Below are 23,212 nucleotides of genomic sequence, written 5' to 3'. Positions count from 1 at the left end.
AAGCTTGCTGGAGGGGGTCACGGCAGGGGAAGGGGTTGCACAACATGCATAGTAAATGATTCTATCTGTGCCTAAGCTGGCTGTATGTGACTAGATTCCTTCATAAATTTACTCATTCAAGAAACATGACTGAGTACCTACTAGGTGGCTGGTACTGTGCAGGGGACCTTGAGGACACAACGAGATACAGTCCCTGTCCTTAGGAAGCTCCCAGTCTGGTGATGAGGAGGTCATTCTCAGAGGCTGTCTTCTAGGCCAGTGCTTCTCAAACTTTTTTTGCACATGAATCACCAAATCCCCTGGGGATGTTGTTAAAACGCGGGTTCTGTCGCAGTAGGTGGAGCGGGGGTGTGTGTGCTGAGATTCTGTATTTCTTAACACTCTCGTAGGTGATGCAGCTGCTGCTGCTGCTGGTCTTCATACCTCACTTCGAGTAGCAAGGATCTAGACAACTAAGAAGTTGGTGGAGAAAATACGGGACCAGAGAAAAGCACTTCACCCCTCTGTTCCTGGCATCCTTGGGGGGATGCCCCATCCTGTGGATTTTGGCTGCATCTCCTACTGGAATGGGGTGACTTTCTCATTGAGCAGAGAACTCTGCTTTGCTTTCTGAAGAACTTCTCTAATTCTGTGGAGTTTTTAATAAATAAGAATGAAAAGGTGGAACAACCAGGGTGTTTAACAACCCTAGCTGAGAGGCCACCAGAATTGCTTCAATTCCTTTCTGGGGAAGTCTAAGTTAGCCATGTAAAGCAGCACACGGAAGGACAGAGCCCCAGCCTTTCTCAATGAAGACCGTGCCTGGGCTGGGTGAGGTGGCTCACGCCTGTAATCCCAGCACTTTGGGAGGCTGAGGCGGGAGGATCATGAGGTCAGGAGTTCGAGACCAGCCTGGCCAACATAGTGAAACCCCGTCTCTACTAAAAATACAAAAATTAGCCGGGCGTGGTGGTGCCGCCTGTAATCTCAGCTACTTGGGAGGCTGAGGCAGGAGAATGGCTTGAACCTGGGAGGCGGAGGCTTGAACCTGGGAGGCGGAGGTTGCAGTGAGCCGAGATCGCGCCATTGCACTCAATCCCAAGTGACCGTGCAAGACTCTGTCTCCCAAAAACAACAACAACAACAACAACAACAACAACAAAAAACCTGCCTGAATGCACACTTTGGAGGAATGTGTTTAAGGGGGCCAGTATAAGTCAAGAGTCAAGTTCCAGTTCCAGCTCTGTTTCTTCCTAAGCCCTGTGACCTTGGGCAAGTCAAGTCACCTCCCAGTGCCTCATCTATAAAATGGGAATAACAATCACACTTAATTCACAGGGTTGTTTTGAAGAGTAAACGAATTAATGTTTGTAAAGTGCCTGACACACAGCAGGTACCAAAACAGCTCATTCATTCAACAAATACTTAGAGAGCCCTTTCTGTGTACTGGGCCCATAAGCTTGGGGAATACAACAGTGAACAGGACAGACACAGTCCATGCCCTCACGGAGTTCACACTAAAGCAGAAGAGATCTGAATGATAAGAAGGAACCAGCCGCACAAAGAGAAAAAGAGCACACTTGGCAGGGGAAACAGCAAATGCAAAAGCCCTGGGGTGGAAAAGGATGACTGAAAGGAGCCAGTGTACGTGCGATGTATGAGGGGAGCATGGCAAGAAAAGATGTCACAGAGGTGGTCAGGGGCCATATTACTTCAGAGTCTTATGGGCTGCAGTCAGGAATTTGGATTTGATGCTCGATACCTGAAAGCTGTTGGAGGGTCTATGGTCTGGGGAGGGGAAGGGACCTGTGTGGTGTGACCTGACTGCTCTCCTTCACTGCCTACAGTGCCGGCAACCTGGGCTCAGCGTTTCCTTCCCTGCCAGACCCGCATCTCCTCAAATTTCTGGAACTAGAAAGCCCATCCAAGGCCTCGGGATTTCACGTCTAGATGCTCACTGGAGAAATGTGTGGGATGCACACACTACTAGCCTGCTGCAGTTTGCTCAGGCTGGTCTGTGTGCAGAAGGTCTCTGTGCTCAGTGACCACTCTTCTGGCCCCGCCCCCAGGCAGCAGAGCGAAGGCTCTGGAGCAGACGATGTGGGTTCAAATCCTGGCTCTGTCGCTTATTAGCTGTGTGACCCTGGGAGATTCACGTTGCCTCTATGGGCCTCTGTTTCCTCATCTGTAAAATGACGTAAGAATAGTAACTACTTCCTAGGGAAGTTGTGATGACGCAGTGAGTGAATGTGAAGGCAACGCTTCAGCCTGGCACCTAGGAAGTGCTGCACGAAGCCTGTGGACAGGCAGTAGGTTGGTGTCTTTGACTTTGAGGCTGGGGTGAGTTAATGTAAGGGCAAATACTGCAAATGCCCCAGAACCCTTAACAAAGGGCAGCTACTGCCGTGGCTGGGATAACACTGCACACCAGTGTGCCACTGGGTCCCAGTTTTTACTTTCCACCTTGAGGAATCGCCAAGACCTGTCAATCTGACCTCCTAACTCCCTCTCAAATCCGTTCCTTCTCCCACTCACTGGCACCTCTCCAAATCAAAGCCCTGTTACTTCTCAACTAAACAATTACAAGAACCTCCTACCTGCTGCTCTTCCTCCCTCAGATCTTGCTCTCTTATGATCCAGCCTCCACGGGGCCAAGAGAGTCATCTTCTAGACACACAACAAGTCAGATCAGCTCTTCCCTCTGCCTCAAAACCACCAGGATAAAATGCCAGTTCCTCAGCCTGGCTGACAGGGTCTCCCCAGTCTGGCCCCTGCCTCTTCTCCGCTTCACATGCGCCGCTTCCTTTAGGAGCACCATTCACCAGCTGAATTGTTCCTTTGCTCTAGAATGCCATTCTCCCACCCATGCCCTGTTTTCCACCTAGTAGAAGTCTACCCTTGCTCCTAGAGTCTCTATGACGTTGTCCCAACTTCGCTTTTCCTCATGGGTTGTTCCTTCCTCCAACACCCCCCCGGGACTCTATCTTCTGTCTGTTGGTGCACATGGGTCCTCCTCCCCACTAGATGGTGAGCCCTGAGGGCAGAGGAGACAGCAGAGCAGAGCAATGACATCATCTATCACTGTGTAACCTCAGCACCCAGCCTAGCCAAATCAAGGGCTCATGAGCACAAACACTGGCAGGGCCCAGGCAGGTAACACCAAAGAGAGAAGCAGGCTAAATGGGGCCTGCCGTGAACTGTGGAACTCCCTGCCCACCCACAAGGGGGCCGAACCCCTTAGTGTTAGCTGATTCATCCATCGGGACCAGATCTTAAGATTTTTTAAGAAAGTGCATTGGGAACTAACTTACATTATTTATTTATTGTTTATTTATTTATTTAAATTTTTTGTATTTTCAGTAGAGACGGGGTTTCACCGTGTTAGCCAGGATGGTCTTGATCTCCTGACCTCGTGATCCGCCCACCTCGGCCTCCCAAAGTGCTAGGATTACAGGCATGAGCCACCGCGACCAGCCTTTTTAAAATTTTATTTTTTTATTATTATTATACTCTAAGTTCTAGGGTACATGTGCGCAACGTGCAGGTTTGTTAAATAGGTATACACGTGCCATGTTGGTTTGCTGCACCCACCAACTCGTCATTTACATTAGGTATTTCTCCTAATGCTATCCCTCCCCCAGCCCCTACCCCCCAACAGGCCCCGGTGTGTGATGTTCCCCCTTCCTGTGTCCATGTGTTCTCGTTGTTCAACTCCCACCTATGTGTGAGAACATGCAGTGTTTGGTTTTCTGTCCTTGTGATAGTTTGCTGAGAATGATGGTTTCCAGCTTCATCCATGTCCCTGCAAAGGACATGAACTCATCCTTTTTTATGGCTGTACAGTATTCCATGGTGTATATGTGCCACATTTTCTTAATCCAGTCTATCGTTGATGGACATTTGGGTTGGTTCCAAGTCTTTGCTATTGTGAATAGTGCCACAATAAACATACGTGTGTGTGTGTCTTTACAGTAGCATGATTTATAATCCTCTGGGTATATATCCAGTAATGGGATCGCTGGGTCAAATGGTATTTCTAGTTCTAGATCCTCGAGGAATCGCCACACTGTCTTCCACAATGGTTGAACTAATTTACACTCCCACCAACAGTGTAAATGCATTCCTATTTCTCCACATCCTCTCCAGCATCTGTTGTTTCCTGACTTTTTAATGATCGCCATTCTAACTGGCATGAGATGGTATTTGTTTATTTCTTCTTAAGCTGCACTTCTGAGTGTGGAAAATTCATTTTTTGAACTATGCAGAACAAAAAAACCTGAACTTCAGGCCACACTTCATCTTTCAGCCTATCATCTTGCAAACTCAGAACCTTTGTGTGTGTGTGTGTGTGTGTGTGTGTGTGTGTGTGTAATGAGGGAATGAATGAATGAATTTTTCTGGATTCAAGTCTCTTTTTTTTTTTTTTTTTTGAGACGGAGTCTCACTGTCGCCCAGGCTGGAGTGCAGTGGCGCGATCTCGGCTCACTGCAGGCTCCGCCCCCCCGGGGTTTACACCATTCTCCTGCCTCAGCCTCCCGAGTAGGTGGGACTACAGGCACCCACCATCTCGCCCGGCTAATTTTTTGTATTTTTAGTAGAGATGGGGTTTCACTGTGTTAGCCAGGATGGTCTCGATCTCCTGACCTAGTGATCCGCCCGCCTCGGCCTCCCAAAGTGCTGGGATTACAGGCGTGAGCCACCGCACCCGGCCTCATGGATTCAAGTTTCCTATAGCTACTGTAAATTTCAAAGGTTTGGGGGAATTTACACGTAGTCAGTTCAGTTGCTATTTGGTTTGATTTTTTGGCGTAAGGACATGAACGTCAAAATTGAAAGTCAAGTTTTTACATTTCTCTCTTTAAAAATGAAGCCCAACCTTCTTTCACTTGGTGGTTATAACAGTATTGCATTTCCTGGGTAGCTCACAGGCCTTGTGAGCAGACCTGTAACCTCAATTGTGGTGACATCCCTCTTTGAGATGCGGGTCACCCCAGAAGGAAGGGAGGGATGTGAAAGCCACAGAGATTGTTTCCATGGTGGCTGATTTGCTTAGTTTGGTAACCTCTTATAAACAAACTGTGCAGAAGATGGCAACGGCACAGTTCCCTCCAACTTCCACCTACCTCGTCCCACTTATCTTAGCCCCAAGTAAGAGAGGTTGGGGGAAAGACTGAGGACTCTGAATTACAGGCATCAAGGACTCAAATTCCTTTTAGGTCCTGACTCCCTGTCCCTGGGACTCCTATAACTGGCTTTGGGCTGCAGGGAGGGACTTGCCCAAAGGCCTGCAGGGTGGGAGGCAGCCAGTTGCATTTCCTGAGTGACTGGAACACCAGACCTTGAGCTGCTTGATCCCCCATTCAGGACCAAGGCACTCAGTCCCCCAGCTACCAGGGGTGTTGGTTCATGGCTCACAGTTGAGTCTCTTCTCCAAGGTAACAACCCCTTTCCTGGGGGGCAGCCTGCATCCAAGTTCTCGTCAATAGATGGGGTGGGGTGGGAGGTGGGGGAAGAAAGGCCCAGCTGCCTGGCCTCAACTGGGGCCATCTGAAGAGCATCTCAGCTCCAGAGCTTCCCATGTTATCAACTGAGGTCTCCAGTGTGCCCACACTGCAGGTGAACTCCTGTCTCTGACCAATCCTGCTCCCTCACAGGTGCTGTTCTAGAAGGCAGTTCCCAACAAACCTTTTGCAGGCAAATCAATATCTCCAAATTTGTTTCTTGGAGATGCCAGCCTATGACAATCCCGTGCCTTGGCCTCTTTTCTCTCCCTGCCTTTTCTTCCTTGTTGAGCACAATCACTCCAAACGCCCCCATGATCATCTCAGAGGATGATACTCAACTCTTTCCTGTTGCCACGGCCACTCTCCCAGTCTGCCCACTTGCATTTCTCAGAGCCTGGTGGACATCTTCACCTGGATACCCACTTTTTTAGTCTCAAATTTAATATACTTAAAATAGAACCCTCTCCTGCTATCCTAATCCACTCTTCCTCCTGACTTCTGTATTTCTGTTAATGAATCCCAGGCTGGAGACCTCAGCGTCACCTTGGGCAACCTCCTGCTCAGAAACCTTTAGCATCCCCTCAGTGTGAGCAGAACACATGCCCATGCTCCTTATCTTCATACTCAAGGCCTTCCTTGTTGACTCAAATGAGGCTGATTTCCTGACAACCCTCTAATCCAGGATTTCTTAACAGTTTAATGGCTTGGACTCCATCAGGAGCCTAATGAAACTTATGGGCCTCTACTTGGAATGTTTCTACAAGCACAAAATAAAATACATAGGATTACAAACGAAGCCAATTGCATTTAAAGTTATCTATATATGTCTTAAAATTTGCAACATAGTAATATGCATTTCATTATTAACACATTAAGTAACATGAGCTAGTGGTGGGTCCAGTGACTGCCATGATTTTGAAGTAGTCGTGAATGGGACAGTAATTTAAGGCACCTGCAGCAGCAGTAATGAGATATAAAAACATCTGTGGCTCCTGTTAGAGACAAAGTCACAGGCTAACGCCGCTGTGATGTGTGGCCTGTGTTCATAATGGAAGGAAAGCTAACTTTCAATTACAGGTTAATGAAGATAAAGTTATAATTTTTTCTCATTTAAGTACATGAACTCCTGGTCAAGCACTTCTGTGCTATAGGGAGTCCATATTGTAGCTCAAATTGGATATTCACACTTCCCTGAACGAATGTCACGCATCCCACATGCATCCTGGCTGATGCTGGAAACTGGTACTCGGGCACCGGGTCAAGTCGGCCTCACTCTCCACATGGACCTTCTGCCACAGGCTGGCCAGGGCTTGGGGCTAAGAGCTGTGCAGAGCACTGCCTGCCCATGGGCAGACCTGGGAAGGTATCTTCTCTGGCTTTTCTCCTCTCAGGTCCCAGGCCCTGTCTGAGTGAATTTACATGTTTCTGATGGCCCAACCAAGATTACCCAGGCACTTGGCTCATGGGGTAGTGTACAGCCATCAAGCTAGTTGTAGAGCATCTAGTTGAAGATGCCTTCTCCAAGGTGCCATTTGGAGCTGTGAAGAGGCCACTACTCTGCCTGGGTCCTTCTCCTGAACCTTGGACCTGGGACTCATCCAGCTCTACTCTTACCTTGCTACCAGATTCTAAATGTTCTGCAATGCATGGGACTGTCCTGTACAATGAAGAATTGTCTTACCCACAAGGGCCATGATGGCCTCAGTGAGAAATACTGCTTAGGAAGTTTATAACTGTTTGCTTAGTGCTTCAGTAGTCCTTGGCCTGGGGTGCCAGCAACGGAGGCAGAGCAAATCTGTGGGCATTTCTCTGGACTCTTCCCAGTCCCCTCTGGCCTGAAATCCCAGTGACCTTTACATCTAGGATTGGGATTGAGGGAGCGATGTATAATATGGTGAGAACCTTCCCCCACTCCCTCCACTGTGGCCACTGCAGCTATCAGTTCCAAATCCAAGCTTTCCCAGGCATGGGACTTTGCTAGGTCAAGAGGAGCTACCTGGGCTTGACAGCTGCCACTAGGGAGGGAAAAGTTGGCAAGAAGCTGTTTTTAGTTTCCTCCAGATGTCTGCTGGCCTAGGACCCTTTGGCTCTGTCCCCTGGGAAGGAATGTCTGTCCTAGGCAGCCTCTGCTTTGCTACTGGAGCTAGGGAGTGGGTACTCCTATCTGGGGCAAGAGAATGTGCCAACTCCTACTGTGCTTTTGCGGGTGAATCATTTCCAGGTAGGAGCTGTCACGAGTCACCCTGGTGTTCACCTCCATTGCTTTCCATGAACCAGTCTAGTTTCCTAAAAATACCTGCTCCCTGTTTCCCAGGCCAAAATGCTCCAGGAAATGCCTGCAGCCCATGATTGTCAGATAAGTGGCTTCTTCTGTTAGTTTGACCTGTATTCTGATGAAAGGGATTAGTCACTAATACTGCAAAAAACAATATTCTGTGACTTTCAAATTATATCTGTTAAGAATAATGAATACTTATATAGGGCTATTTATTATACTCTATAGTTTATAAAGGCTACTTTATATATTAGGTTGAACCATACCAAATTGCTGGCATTTAAATGCTTTGGACAGTTTTATAGGATTCAACCTAACACGTTTTCTCATTTATTCCTCACCGTAATGCTGGGTAGGTATTTTTAGCCCCATTTTACAGAGTAAAGTACTAAATCTTAGAGTGGTGAAATGACTTTTGACTAAGATTATATATATAGGAAATAGCAGGGTTGAGACTTGAACTAAGGGTTGAGACTTGAACTAAGTCTGTCTGATGCCAACTCTCACGCTCTTGGTTCTCGAGGTAGGATGATTCAGCCTGGAAGACCACTGCAAGGCTTCGAGACTCCTAGACTACCCTCAGGAATCCCCTGGCTGGTTTCTCTTGTCACCTTTTCTTAGTGGGAGAGATCAGCAGGTGCATAGATGCCTGCAAGTAGAAGGCTCTAAAGTGATGAGGTGACAAGTTCTAGTTTTAAGGCTTTGGGAGCCCTGAGGAGGTACAACAAAGACAATATCCAAAGCATGTTAATTCACCCATGCATTTATCCATCCAAGAGAATGCTACTGGGTAGCTCCCATGCATGTGACAGGCTCTGCACTAGGTGCTAAGTTAGTGCAGAGCCTAGGCTGCCAACATTCAGGGAAGAGGCTTAATCAGCAGGGCTTCTACACTTTGGCCAGCCTCAGGAGGGGGCTGAAGCAGTAGAGGCTGGGGTGAGATCACCATGTGCATGGGACTTAGATTTCCTGTGACACTGCTCTGTCTTCCTAGCCCAGGCATGATTTGGGAGGCCACAGCTTGTGTGACCAAGCAGAAAGAAGCTGAGCTGTTGCCTGGTGCTTCAGGAGTCTGATACCACTGAGAGTTTCTAGGCTGCAGGGCTGGAGGAGGCAGCAGTAGGAAGGGAAAAGGAATGCTGGTGTTCTACTCCTCAGCATGGTAATGGGGAAGCTGGCAGGTGGGGCCAATGAAAAAGAGCTCCCTCCCAGGCAGCCACAGGAAGAAATTCCTTTCTCCTGCGCCTAGCTGCTCTGAACCCTTGGCTCCACCATGGGGTTGGGTCTTGTAGCTGGCCAGCTTGGGGAGAAAAGGCTGGGGGAGGGCTCGTTTAGAACTTAGGCAGTGGGCATGCGACCGCCACCTTTGTTCGGGGACAGCATGTTGTCCTGTTGGAGATAATCACATTTCTCAGCTTCCTGTCAATCCAGGGGCCAAGCCCCCAAGCCTGCTGTGGAGTCCAAATGCTTCCCAAACCTGGCCTGACTCAGGCCAGGGCAAAACTGGCTGCTCCACCTGTCCCCAGTGCTCTCCAGCCACCTGCCTCCTCCCATTCTGCCGACACCCATCCAGGCACCAAACCCCGAGCTCAAACCCTGATGCGAGTCTTCTTGCAGGATGCAATTGAGCCCATGCTTACCATTCCAGGCTCTAAGCTGTGCCGCCATGGCTGTCACCACTGCCGCCCAGGAGCACAGTGGCTCTGGGGCCACACAGTTAAGATCTCACAGTTGAGTAAGCCACAATGTGGGTTCTTCACACCACACCCTCCCCAACCACAGTGGTAGGGATTTCCTCAGAGCCCCATTGCCACACACTCTGCTTTTGAAAAAAAAAAAAAAGGAAATAGGCATTGGGTTTTGAGTGTGATGAGAAGCTGTGAACAGAGGCGCCTCTGAAAGCAAAGAAAGGGGAACCTGTGACAGACCTCAGATAATCACCTCCTGAGCACCCAGGCTCTTTCTAGATCTCTGTGGCCATGCTACAGCTTGTGGAAAGGCCAGGGCCATTTGTACAGCAATGTGCCACATAATGGCATGTAAGTTAACACAGCAGTCCCCAACCTTTTTGGCACTAGGGACTGATTTTGTGGAAGACAATTTCTCCACCGACTTGGGTGGGGTCATGGATTCAGGATGAAACTGTTCCACCTCAGATCATCAGGCATTAGTTAGATTCTGATAACGAGCACGCAATTGAGATCCCTCACATGCACAGCTCACAGTAGGGTTCCTGCTCCTATGAGAATCTAATGCCGCTGCTGATCTGACAGGAGGTGGAGCTCAGGTGGTAATGCTCGCCCGCCTGCCACTCACCTCCTGCTGTGTGACCCAGTTCTTAACAGGTCATGGACTGGTACGGGTCCATGGCCCAAGGGTTGAGGACCCCTGGGTTAATGGACTGCATATATGACAACCGCATATATGACAGTGGCCCCATTAGATGATACCATAGTTTTGCTCTATCTTTTCTAGGTTTAGGTATGTTTAGATACACAAATAAGTACCATTGTGTTACAACTGCCTGTAGTATTCAGCACAGTCACATGCTGTATGGGTTCGTAGCCTTGGAGCCATAGGCTGTACCATATAGCCTAGGTGTGCAGCAGGCTACACTATCTAGGTTTGTGTAAGTACACTCTATGATGTTTGCACAATGAGGAAATCACCTAATGACGCATTTCTCTCATAGCGTATCCCCATTGTGAAGTGAGGCCTGACTGTACTTGGCTCGGCTGTTCTGGTCTGCACTCAATCAGCATACGTTGAATTTATTGGAGTCCACAAACCAAGACCCTGAGAAGCTTCATGAGTTGCCTCGAGTGGTGAAGTTGAGGATTTTGTCCTCAATGTCTGACCTTCTAATCCATTCCTACCAACCACAGAGACACACAGCTCAGGTGACATTTTGAATCTCTCTGCCTGCTCAACTTCCACTGTTCAATACAGTAGCCAGAAGCCACATGTGGCTCTTAAGCTCTTGAAATTGGCAGTCTGAACTGAAATGTGCTGGATGTGTAAAACATACACCAGATTTCAAAGACTGAATATGAAACAAAGAATGTAAAGTATCCCATTAATAATTTTTAATATTTGATTACATTGTAAGACACTATTTTTGATATATTGGAGTAAATTAAATATATTATTAAAATTAATTTCACCTTTTCTTTTTACTTTTTAAATGTGGCTACTAGAAATGGGGACACTGGTGGCTGGCGTGGCGGCTCACGCCTGTAATCCCAGCACTTTGGGAGGCTGAGGTGGGCGGATCATGCGGTCAGGAGTTCGAGACCAGCCTGACCAATATGGTGAAATCCCATCTCTACTAAAAATACAAACAAAAAATTAGCCAGATGTGGTGGTGGGGGCCTGTAAATCCCAGCTACTCAGGAGGCTGAGGCAGGAGAATTGGTTGAACTCGGGAGGCAGAGGTTGCAGTGAGCCGAGAATGCACCACTGCACTCTAGCCTGGGTGACAGAGTGAGACTCCGTCTCAAAAAAAAAAAAAAAAAAAAAAAAATGGGAACACTGGTGCCAAAATTGGCAAATAGATGAATGAAATACAATAGTTCAAAACAAACTTATGTATATATGAGCATTTAGGATATAATAAAGGTGGCATTTCAAATCAGCTGGGGAGGGGAATGTAGCTACTAAGACAAAATTCAAAATTCCATAAGTGGCTGGCATTTGTGGCCCACATTATATTTCTATTGGATAGTGTGGTGCTAGACTTTCTATTTTACCTAAATGTCCATTAACAAGGGATGGGTTCCACACATCATGGTGCATCTACACAAGGGGATGATATGCAGCTATTAAGAAGAATGAAGGAGATCTCTTTGAGTAGAAACTAGAAAACTTCAGAGTTATTGGTAAGTTGAAAAAAAGGGGCAAGGAATGGGCCAGTATGTATTGTATGATCTCATTTGTGTATCAAAAGCACACAGATGCTTATATATGCACAGAATAAGTTTGCGAGGACCCACAAGTAACTGTTAATTCTAGATGATTTTGACATGTATGTTTCACTTGAAACTCTCCAGTACTATTTGAAATTTTAACAGCAAACGTGTCATTTTACAATAACAAACCATTAAATATATTTATTTTCATGTAACATAAAACTATTAAAATAAAAAGTAAATAAAATAAAATTTTAAAAAATCAGTTTCTATTATTCAATTCATAGCTTTATTTCTATTCCTCCACTTGTAAACACCCCTTTCAACTTCTTCTTTCTTTTTTTTTTTTTTTTTTTTTGAGACGGAGTCTTGCTCTGTCATCCAGGCTGGGGTGCAGTGGCGCAATCTTGGCTCACTGCAAGCTCCGCCTCCCGGGTTCACGCCATTCTCCTGCCTCAGCCTCCTGAGTAGCTGGGACTACAGGCGCCCGCCACCACGCCCGGCTAATTTTTTTGTATTTTTAGTAGAGACGGGGTTTCACCGTGTTAGCCAGGGTGGTCTCGATCTCCTGACCTCGTGATCCACCCGTCTCGGCCTCCCAAAGTGCTGGGATTACAGGCGTGAGCCCCCGTACCCGGCCAACTTCCTCTTTGTTATTCCTCCCTTTCTGTCCTATTCTTTCCAAACCTTCTCTTTCCTCTCTCCTTCAAAACCCACAAGGGTCTATGAATGAGGAGCCATTCCACTTCTGTTGGCTCCCCTTGCTCAGCTGCTGCCTCTGTCTTCCCGCCAAGGAAGAGCCTGAGGAAGGGCACCATGTTGGGTACTGCTCGATTCCAGACACAATAATCAAAGATGGCCGCATCAGCTCTATCAACTGTGGAGAAAGAGACCTACCTGGTGGAAATACATCCTACCATTTCTTCCTAGCAATTTTGCCACATTCATGTTAAGAGAGGGCGACACAGAAGAGAGGACAATAACTCCGTAAATTGTGTCTGTGTGTTTTTTTCTTTCCTGGTTCAAGGGTGGGCAGAGGCAGGGTAAATGCAGGAGGCATTGGAGAGAAGGTTTGGTCCACATTTGGGAAACCAATTTAATTGCCACCTGCAGTTAAAAATCACTAAGAGGGTTTAAGTGTTTTGAAAAGAGAACTATAGTGGTTGGAGAAAGGAAAAAAGCTCTCCAGCTTCTGGGAAACAGGTATAACAAGAGATGTGTTTGCTCCAGGGCAGATGGGAACCTCAGTCCTTAGACTTTAATTGAGAGAGGAAGAAAGACAAGAGGTCTCAGCAGACTGTCAAGCAGATAATAGCTTCTGAAGGGTGGGCCTGCAAGAACTGAGAAATGAAAGACCTGTTGATGTGTGTAGGGGACAAGTGGTGTGGGAAAATACCAAATTTTCTTTTACACTCTTTCTCAATGCAAATGGAATAAATTCTTTCGAATAAAGAAGGGTTTTGAATGTCTACTGGAACTTTTTTGTTTATCACAGACACACTTTCCCCTCCCGCTTCTCCCCCCAAAAGTTAAGGACCTGGCAGTGCAATAAGTAGCAAGAACACTGGATGGGGAGTCAGGAGACAGCCATGGTCCTGAATTTGCAGAATATGACAACAAATGATATATATGAAATTCCCCTGGAAGCTGTAAAGCATAGTTAACTGCGGTTAAGTGTGGTTAACTGTTATGAAACTTAAGTTTGTTTATGGCCCTTCCCATTTCTTCCCCTTTTGGGCCCTCTTCTCTTCCAACCTGTTGGAACAAAAACTACTGGGCCCAAGGTTTGAAAGGAATCCAATTCAAAGAACACATGTTGGTCCCAGAGAAGATCACCTAGACTGAAGAACGTTTTCAGCATCCTAAGTTAATGGTAACTCAGCTATTTTTAAAGTAATATCCCATTCAAAAATTGGAGGACTAGGAAGAGATTTGTTAAATTATACAAAATTACAGCTGGGGAGGAGGAAAAAGTTCTAGTGTTCTATGCCATTGTAGGATGACTATAGTTAAAAATCATGTATCATTGCTAGGCATGGTGGCATGTGCTTGTAGTCCCAGCTACTTGGGAGGCTGAGGCAGGACGATCGTGTGAGCCCAGGAGTTTGAGTCCAGCCTGGGCAACACAGTGAGACCCAGTCTCTAAAAGAAGAAAAAATTTAAAAACCCAAATGATAATATATACTTTCAAATAGCTAGAAGGAGGATACTGAATGTTCCCAACACAAAGAAATGATAAATATTTGAGATAATGGGTATGCTAATTACCCTGATCTGATCACTATACATTATCTGTATACATTATCTGTATCAAAACATTACTATGTACCACATGAATGTGTACAAATAATTACATTTGTCAATTTTAAAACAACTTAAAAATTGGAAGCCAACAATTTACCTTTAAGAGGAATTCTGCATTCAACATAAAGCTAGAATGCCATATATTATCCTACACAATTTTTAAGTACTAAATGCTTTTTTCAGATTAAGTCTAGCAAGCTGATTTCTGGACTGAAGGACTGACATCATACTGCTCCACAGAGGCGAGATAAGGAGAAATGGACCCTCCATACACTGTACCTCAACAGCCTTGGGATTGGCTTTATGGGCTCCAGTGGCCCAAGTCCTGGGGACACAGTTAGCTAAAATATCTCCTTGCCTCTTCCTCACTCCCAAAAGTTAGTCTGTCACCAAGTTCTGTTGATTCTACTTCCCAAATCTGTCCAGAATCTGGCCATTTCTTACCATCAGCACTGCCACCACCCTAGACCAAGCCACTGTTGCAGGCAGAAGTCTCCTAAGTGGCCTCCCAGCCCCCTCTCCTGCCCTCTGGCTCTACGAAGCAGCCACAGTCAGCTTTTTAAAAGAGCAGCCCTACTGCATCTCCCTTCTGCTTGGACCTCGGATGAGGAGATCTTTGGCTAATATCTGTCTACCCCTGTGGCCTGAAAGCTCAGGGTGCCAGCAGGAACCCTGTCTGTTTTGATGACCACTGTAAGCTCAGGCCTGGCCTCATGCCTGGCATGTAGTAGACACTTATTTGTTGAATGAAGGAATGGATTTTAGCAGTGCACAATCGTACAGTGCTTTAAAGGTAACAAAAACTTCATTTGATGCTCAGAATAACCCTGTCATAACCCTGTGTTATTGCTCTCATTTTGCAGATGAGGAAATTGAGGCTTAGAGCATTGCCTATGTTGGCAGAGTTAATGCAGAGCATATTGAAATCCAGGTCTATGGGGGTCAAAAGCCCATGCCTTTCTGGCTAAACCCCTCAGAGAGCTACGGGAGTGTGGAGGGGGCATGGAGTTCAGAGGCACTTTGATATTTCTTGGCTGTATAAGGGGCTACTTTACTCAGGCCTTCAGGGCCCTAGAGGCAAGTCCTGTGGGGATTCCCTGCCAAGCAGCCAGGGAGGACAATGGATTCTAAATCAGGCTTTCCTGGATGACTACTCTAACTACAGTGACCTTATTTTCTGAATCTCAAATCAGAATTCTTGGTCTGACAAACAGAATAAAATACTTGAAACTGGGACTTTTCCGGAAAATCCAGGGCACAGAGTTGCTGTACCTATACCACATGGCAGCTACATAATGGGCACTTCTCGGCAAATTCTGACCCAGACACCTTGGTCTATCACATCTCAAGATTTCTTTTAAAAAACAAAAGCTGTTTTCTGGGCCTCACCCCAAATTCTTTCCATCTACGTTTCTTGTTTGTTCGTTTAATTACTTCCCTTACTTGCTCTTATCTTTCCTGTTTACAGCTTTCTTCTCAGTCTGCCCGAAAGAGCTTCTAGGTCCTGCTTGCTGATGGATGCTATAAGCTATTGAGAGAAATCATAAGCAAAAAAAGTGCTTGGGAACCATGGCAACAGGGGCCATAGCAACAGGGGCCAAGCACTGAGAGACAGCCCTTCCTGGTTTCTGTTTTAGACCAAGTGGTGCTGATAAGGCCTGATGGTCCCATTGTGTCTGCTAGTCAGGCAACACTGTTAGCAGGAGGCATTATGGCAAAATTCTGGTTTCAGAAAGAGCTTTGCAATGCTCTTGCTTTACTGCACCCTGCATTGCAATGGTGGGCTCATGGTAAAGGGCATTGCCAAATCCAGGGTTGAATCTAAAATTTGCCCCAATTACTCCTCACATGTGGTTCAAGTATACTTAGAGCTCCATGATGGACAGGCAGGCAGGTCCCAGTGTTAGGGTGACAACTGCAAAAATTTGGTTGTCATTCTCTTGGGCCTGGAAGTCGAGAATCATAAGGTTGTTCAAGCAATAGATCCTAAGGATTTATACTGATGTCTGGGAGAGAAGGGGCTCTTAGTGAATTGGGGTGCAAAGTCTCTTCCCATGGAGGTTATCTATCTCTCTGATGTACCAGGTGCCCTTGAACAAAAGGGTGGGCTCTGGAGGGGCTGTGAACCTGCCCTGCCTTTTTCTTGTCTTGTTTTTTTTTAGATGACGAACTCTTTCAAGCATATGGAAAAATATTAGGAACAAATTCATTTCCCTTTATTTGCCTCAGAACATTTTTCCTAAAGAAATAAAATACTACAGCTTGAGTCGAAGCCCCCTGCATGTTTTAAAATGTGCTATGTTTGTGCTCATAAACAATAAACTACACAGTATGGGTTGTATGTTCTTAAACTGTATAAATTGCATCAAATTGTCCATACCATTCTTTGCCATCATGAACATTCACGGCATATATGCCGTCATTCACCTGTGTCAGAGTTTCTCTAGGGTATAGACCTAGGAGTGCAATAACCGAGGTAAAGGGTGGAAGTGTAACTTCTTAAGCCTTTTTGAGGGTAGTATTCTGGTACTTATTTAAAATAACTATACACTGTTGGATGCTGTAACTGCACTTTCATAAAGCTATACTAGGGCCGGGCACGGTGGCTCACACCGGTAATCCCAGCATTTTGGGAGGCCAAGGCAGGCAGATCACCTGAGGTCAGGAGTTCAAGACCAGCCTGGCCAACATGGTGAAACCCCGTCTCTACTAAAAATACAAAAATTAGCCAAGTGCGGTGGAGCACGCCTGTAATCCCAGCTACTCGGGTGGCTGAGGCAGGGGAATCACTTGAACCCAGGAGGTAGAGGCTGCAGTGAGCCCAGATCATGCCACTGCACTCCAGTCTGGGCAACAGAGTAAGACTAGGTCTCTAAATAAATAAATAAATAAATAAACAAACAAATAAATAAAGCTATATTAGGGGAATATTCACACACACGCACACAGATATAAGTCCAAGGATGTTCACTGCTCCATTGCTAGTAATGAGGTGAAAATGGAAGCATCCTCAACATCCATCAATGGAAGGTGAGGCAGACAACCTGTGGGTCACCCACCCTATAGAATACCTTGGACTTTGGAAGGAAGCAGGCCCTTTTTCACCCATCTCCTTGACTCCTGGATTGAAGAAATAATGTTGCTCACAGCACAGGGCCAGGTATTCGGGAAATGACTGGTAACTGCTTGTGTATTGGATAGAGATAACATGACTACTGCCATGTAGGGACCTGGCCAAGGTTCTACATCTGCAGAGAAACCACCTTTCCTGGCAACAAATTCCAATATATCTGGGTAAATAGTCCAGAGAATAGATTCGAACTCAGGTTGTAGAATCATCATAAGGAGACAGACTTTATAAATATTTGAAAGCAATATTAGCAAATTGATGAGATGGCTTGCCTTGTCTCAAAGCTAATTGAACAAGAGAAATAAAAGACTTTTTCCTTTAGTTGTGAACATCAAGAAGTAAACGTATTTGTGGTACCTGGCTGTGTGTTGACTTGAGAAGTCCAAACTTATATCTAGAAACACAAGCACACTTGCATTTACCAGGAGCTTAGCAGGCACAAGTCAGGAAGTTTAACTTGAAAAATGACATGAATCATCTCAACACATAATACTTCTTGAATGTCTTTATGCATTAGGCACTGAGGTGGGTGCTTTGCATTCTTTGTCTGGGCTAGTTTTCATAACAGCACTGCAAGGGAGATACTATAAGCTTCATTTTATTGGTAAGGAAATGGAGAGGTCAGGAAACTTGCCAAAGGTCACCATAGTTAGTGATAGTCAGGATTTGAACTCAGATCTGTTTGGTTACAAAGCCTGTGTTCTTCTCAATACTTCACTTTGGAGATAGAAGTATTAACGCAGTTAATGAATTTGCTGAATTTGGCCTTAAGCCTAATATATCAAAGAGGAATCCAACAATGTTCTCCATGCGTCCCTCACTCGCAGCCTCCTCCTGAACAGAGTTGACAGAGGGATTCCTCAATCTTGGATCACTATTTACTCATTCAGTAAATATTTTGTTGAGTGGCTACTCTGTGCCAGGCACTGTTCTTTAGGTCACAAAATGGACACACCAGACAGCCTGGGCCTGAGTCAAGGGTAGCCATCTTTCAGTTGGGTCTGAGGGTGCCCAGAGGCCTGTGAGGTGCTTTGCACTGAGCACTCAGGCTGATAAGAATGTTCCAGAAGGTGGAGTGACCAATTGACCCAATAAGAACTCCTCTCTTGGGGAACATGTATGTGACAGATACATACAGAGGAGCACAGGCAGTGAGGTGGCCCAGAACCCAGGAGAAGCCCAGGGAGACAGCAGTAGCAGAGCCATGGAGAATGGGGAAAGCAAAGTCATGGGGAGCGGTCTTGTCCAGCACTCCTGAGACATCAGTTGTAAAGAGCAGTGGCTGCCAGGGAGGGGTTCACTTATACATTAATCCTTACACTCATGTCCCATCACCCAAGGAAACGGAAGCACACCTTTGTTCTCTCAACCTGAAACAGGCCATCTAACCTACAGCTCTTGGAAACTCAGACTATGAAGAGCTGTGCTTCACAAGGCACAAGCCTGCACTTCTGAACCTGGCTCTTGAGTTCTGTATTTGGTCCTCTTGGTGCGTGTGTGCGTATGTGCATTCATGTGTGCATGCATGTGGTGACAGTGAATTAAAATACATTTTGCTGGCTTACATCTGCCAGCAAACTGGCTTCCAATCCAGGCTTCCTTGTCCTGGCTTGAGATCCAGAAATGGTTCTGCATGAAGCTGAAAGAGGGTAGTAAGGATCAAAGAATCTCTTTTGACACTCTAAGACTTGCACCACGTGGGTTTGTGGATCATGGGTATCCTGGAGTGCTGCTAGACACCTAAGGTCTTGGGGACACAACACTTGTGGGCTACATCCACCGCTGGGCTGTTGTGAGAGCCTCAACCATACTCACGGGGAACAACTGGAAAATCTCTGCCTTCCCTGACCACACTCCCACCCCCACCACCTCAGGTTCTCATCCTGCTCTCCAAGCACACATTTAAAAGGCTTATCACATGCTGTTATGGGGAGAGAGGATATGGAGGAATAGGCACTCCTATATACAGCTAGTGGGAGGGTCAACTGAAACAACTTCTTTGGAGGGCAGTTTGGCATTAACCGTCAAAGTTTTTTTTTTTTTTTTTTTTGATACAGACTCTTGCTCTGTTGCCCAGGCTGGAGTGCAGTGGCACGATCTCGGCTCACTGCAAGCTCCGCCTCCTGGGTTCACGCCATTCTCCTGCCTCAGCCTCCTGAGTAGCTGGGACTACAGGCGCCTGCCACCACGCCTGGCTAATTTTTTTGTATTTTTAGTAGAGATGGGGTTTCACCATGTTAGCCAGGATGGTCTCGAACTCCTGACCTCGCGATCCACCCGTCTCGGCCTCCCAAAGTGCTGGGATTACAGGCGTGAGCCCCCGCACCCGGCTAACTGTCAAAAATTTTAATGCACATTCCTGTTCACCAACAATTCCACTTCTAGGGATTTCCAGCATAGATTTAGTGCATATGAAAATACATGAACAAAGAATACATGAATATTGGAGTACTATGTGTAATAGCAAAATACTGGCAACAACTCCAGTAGAAGACAGGTCAGATAAATTGTGGTTCAGCCATATAATGGAATTCTCTGCAGCCATTAATAATAATTATGTAGCTAAGATATGTACTGATGTGGAATGTTCTCCAAGATACAATGTCAGGTGAAAAAAGCAAGGTGCAGAATGTTGTGTATAGTATGTCATCAGTTACATTAAAAATCTTTCTCTGTCTTTCTTCCCCACCCCTTCTCCATACACACACACACACACACACTCACATACACTTGTATATGCACAGGTCATTTTGGGAATGACACTAGAAACTGGTATCTGTGTTCGCCTCTTGAGGGAGGAGCTGTTAAAGTGGGGATGGGGGGTTAGGGGTAGGCAGGAGAATTACTTTTTTCATGAAATAGTCTTTTACACTGTTGAATTTCTTTCCACAAACATATAGTACTTTAAGAATGTAACAGTAATAAGCAAAAGCAAAATTAATTGCAGAATTCCTCACCAATAGGGGAGTGGTTAAATAAATTGTGGTATGTTCTTACTAAGGAATACTATACAGCTGTTGAAAAGAAGATATATTCTGCCATAGAAAGATGTCCACAGACATATTAAGTTTTAAAAATCAAGGCTCTGTGTAAAATACGTAAATAATTTCATTTATGTAAAAAGATATGGCCGGGCACGGTGGCTCACACCTGTAATCCCAGCACTTTGGGAGGCTGAGGCAGGCGGATCGCTTGAGCTCAGGAGTTTGACACCAACCTGAGCAACATGGTGAAACCCTGTCTCTACAAAATATACAAAAAATTAGCCGGGTGAGGTGGTGTGTGCCTGTGGTTCCAGCTACTTGGGAGGCTGATGTGGGAGGATCACTGGAGCCTGGGAATTCGGGGCTGCAGTGAGCCATGATTGCACCACTGCACTCCAGCCTGGGTGACAGAGCAAGACCCAGTCTCAAAAACAAAACAAAACAAAACAAAACAAACAAACAAAAAAACAACAACAACGACAAAAACGAGATATAAATACAAACACATATGCAGGCATATTCATAGGAAAAGTTCTGGGATGATATACACCCCACTGTTAATGTGTGTAGTCTTCAAAAAAGACTAGAATTGGTCAAGTTAAAGGCGGACTTTCATTTTTTACCCTAAATACTTGTTGATTCACTTTATATTTTTTTTGTACAGTAAGTTCGTATTTTATTTTACAATAAAACACACAAATGATAAATTACAGGCAGGATAACAAGTCCCACTCTTAGAGGGATCTGCATTCTAAAACTTGGTTTCCTTCTACACTCCTCCATCCCAGATCCCCCAGTGACTTCTCAGAGCAGACAGACCCAGCTCCCAAGCCTGGCACTGGAGGTCTCAGTGCTGTGGTTGCATCTCACCTTTTCTCCCACTGCCCCTTCACACTTTCCTCTGGAAAGGCCACTGGTATGCCTTCCCAGCCCCAAGCAGGTGTTCATCTTTCTTCACTTATTCAATTTGCTTCCCTCATGCTCTGTGCACCTAGATACTGCTTCCTCCCCACTCCACCCCTAGTTTATTGAACTTCCTTTCACTCACGCTATAGACCTAGCCACCTCCTACAAGCCCTCTGGAATCTTCTTGCCCATTAGCGAGTGAGTACCCCAGGGACTCATTCTGAAATTGGGAAGCTGCCTTGTGACATTCTTTATTGGGCTATCTTGTATTGCTAGTTAACTTCTACAGAATCATTTAACTAAAATGTGAATATCACTCTTGTGTTTACGAAGCACTTCCACAACTATTACTTTTTTTTTTTTTTAACAAATCTTCCTGTCCATTTCACGAGGTAGGCAAGGCAAGTATTGACATTATTATTCTCATTTCATTGATGAGGAAACTGAGGGGTAGGGAGGCTTCTTGTTCAAGGTGACACAAGTGGAAAGTGATCTAGAGGAACCTAGATCTTCCTGACTAGTCTAGGACACCTGCTTTTGTTCCCCCAGTCAGAATATAAGTCCCTGGAGGACAGGAAATGTGTTTTCAATGACTCTGTGCACAGTAAAGGGGCAAAGGGAAAGTCATCAGCATTCTGATGGCAAGCTTACGAAAAGGACAGGACAATCGGCCATCCGAAGGGTATGTAGTGAGGACTTGCCAAGTGCTTAGATCAGGGCTGCATGCTGGAGGGAGAAAAAGGCTGTCTTCATGTGAGGCCAACGCACCAATGAATTAGAACACAATCAAATATGAAATGAAAGCGATTTGAGGTGGTACGCAGATGAACTTTTTCCTTTCTTTTTTTTATTATTATTTTTTGAAACCCCCCAGGCTGGAGCGCAGTGGTGCAATCACAGATTACTGCAGCCTGGTCAGTCTGGTGGTGATGTGTAGTATGGACTGAAGTAGGCTTGATAAGGGACCCCAGAAAATGTCACCAAGGTGTTAATGCCCAGAAGAGTCAGGCCTTGAAGCTAAAGTCAAGGCCATTTCACGGAGACCCATGTGGGAGTTGTGCTTTCTCATGTATTATTTAAGGTGTTAAGAAAAATTATCTAAAACTTAACCACAAGGCAAAAAATATCACTGATACCCTTTCAGGAGCATGTGAGAGCACCATCCATGCAGCTGTTTGACTTACAATTCCCTATTAATTAAGTTCCAGACTCGGTAAAGTTAAAAGTTAACTTGTAGAAGAAGGATAAGTTGCAAATGATTTTTGTCTGGTAGAAATGAAAATTAATTCTGTCCAGTAGAAAAGGCAGCCACAAAGGTTACCATTATATTACTCTGTAGAACTAACCAGTTTTTGTTTTTGTTTTTGTTTTTTTTGAGATGGAGTTTCGCTCTTGTTGCCCAGGCTGGAGTGCAATGGCGTGATCTCAGTTCACCACCACCTCTGCCTCCCGGGTTCAAGCGATTCTCCTGCCTTAGCCTCCTGAGTAGCTGGGATTACAAGCATGCGCCACGATGCTCAGCTAATTTTTGTATTTTTAGTAGAGACGGGGTTTCTCCATGTTGGTCAGACTGGTCTCGAATTCCCGACCTCAGGTGAGCAGCCCGCCTCGGCCTCCCAGAGTGCTGGGATTACAGGAGTGAGCCACCGCACCCGGCCAGAACTAACCAGTTTTGTATCCAACTTTTTTTTGTTTGTTTGTTTGTCGAGATGGAGTCTTGCTCTGTCATCCAGGCTGGAGTTCAATGGCGTGATCTCGGCTCATTGCAACCTCCGCCTCCTGGGTTCAAACGATTCTCCTGCCTCAGCCTCCTGAGTAGCTGGGATTATAGGTGCGTGTCACCACGCCCGGCTAATTTTTTTGTATTTTTAGTAGAGACGGGGTTTCACCATGTTGGCCAGGCTGGTCTTGAACTCCTGACCTCGTGATCCGCCCACCTCGGCCTCCCAAAGTGCTGGGATTACAGGCGTGAGCCACCGCGCCCCGGCCCCAACTTTTAAATCTTATTCCAGCATTCTTGTGAAGTCTCTCACACCTTTTTAAAACTACTTCGTTGCAGTAAAATATATGTAAGACACAATTTGCCCTTTTAAGTGTACAATTCAATGGCATGAAACATATTCACAATGTTGTACAACCATCACCACTATGGATTTCCAAAATGTTTCATCACCCCAAACAGACATACTGTAACTGATAAGCAGTAATTTCCTATTTCTCCC

At 45.7% G+C, this 23,212-nt stretch overlaps 1 protein-coding gene across 3 annotated transcripts in view; it reads right to left on the bottom strand.

Moving 5' to 3' along the window:
• The window catches only part of NHSL2 (NHS like 2), a 242,756-nt gene that overhangs the window by 42,771 nt on the left and 176,773 nt on the right, over positions 1 to 23,212 (bottom strand). The gene's annotated exons all lie outside the window — the stretch shown is intronic.

This window comes from Pongo pygmaeus, chromosome X (assembly GCF_028885625.2).
Source record: "Pongo pygmaeus isolate AG05252 chromosome X, NHGRI_mPonPyg2-v2.0_pri, whole genome shotgun sequence".
Taxonomy (NCBI): Eukaryota; Metazoa; Chordata; class Mammalia; order Primates; family Hominidae; genus Pongo; species Pongo pygmaeus.
Note: the sequence above shows the minus strand (reverse complement) of the source record. Positions and strands in the feature narration are given on the sequence as shown.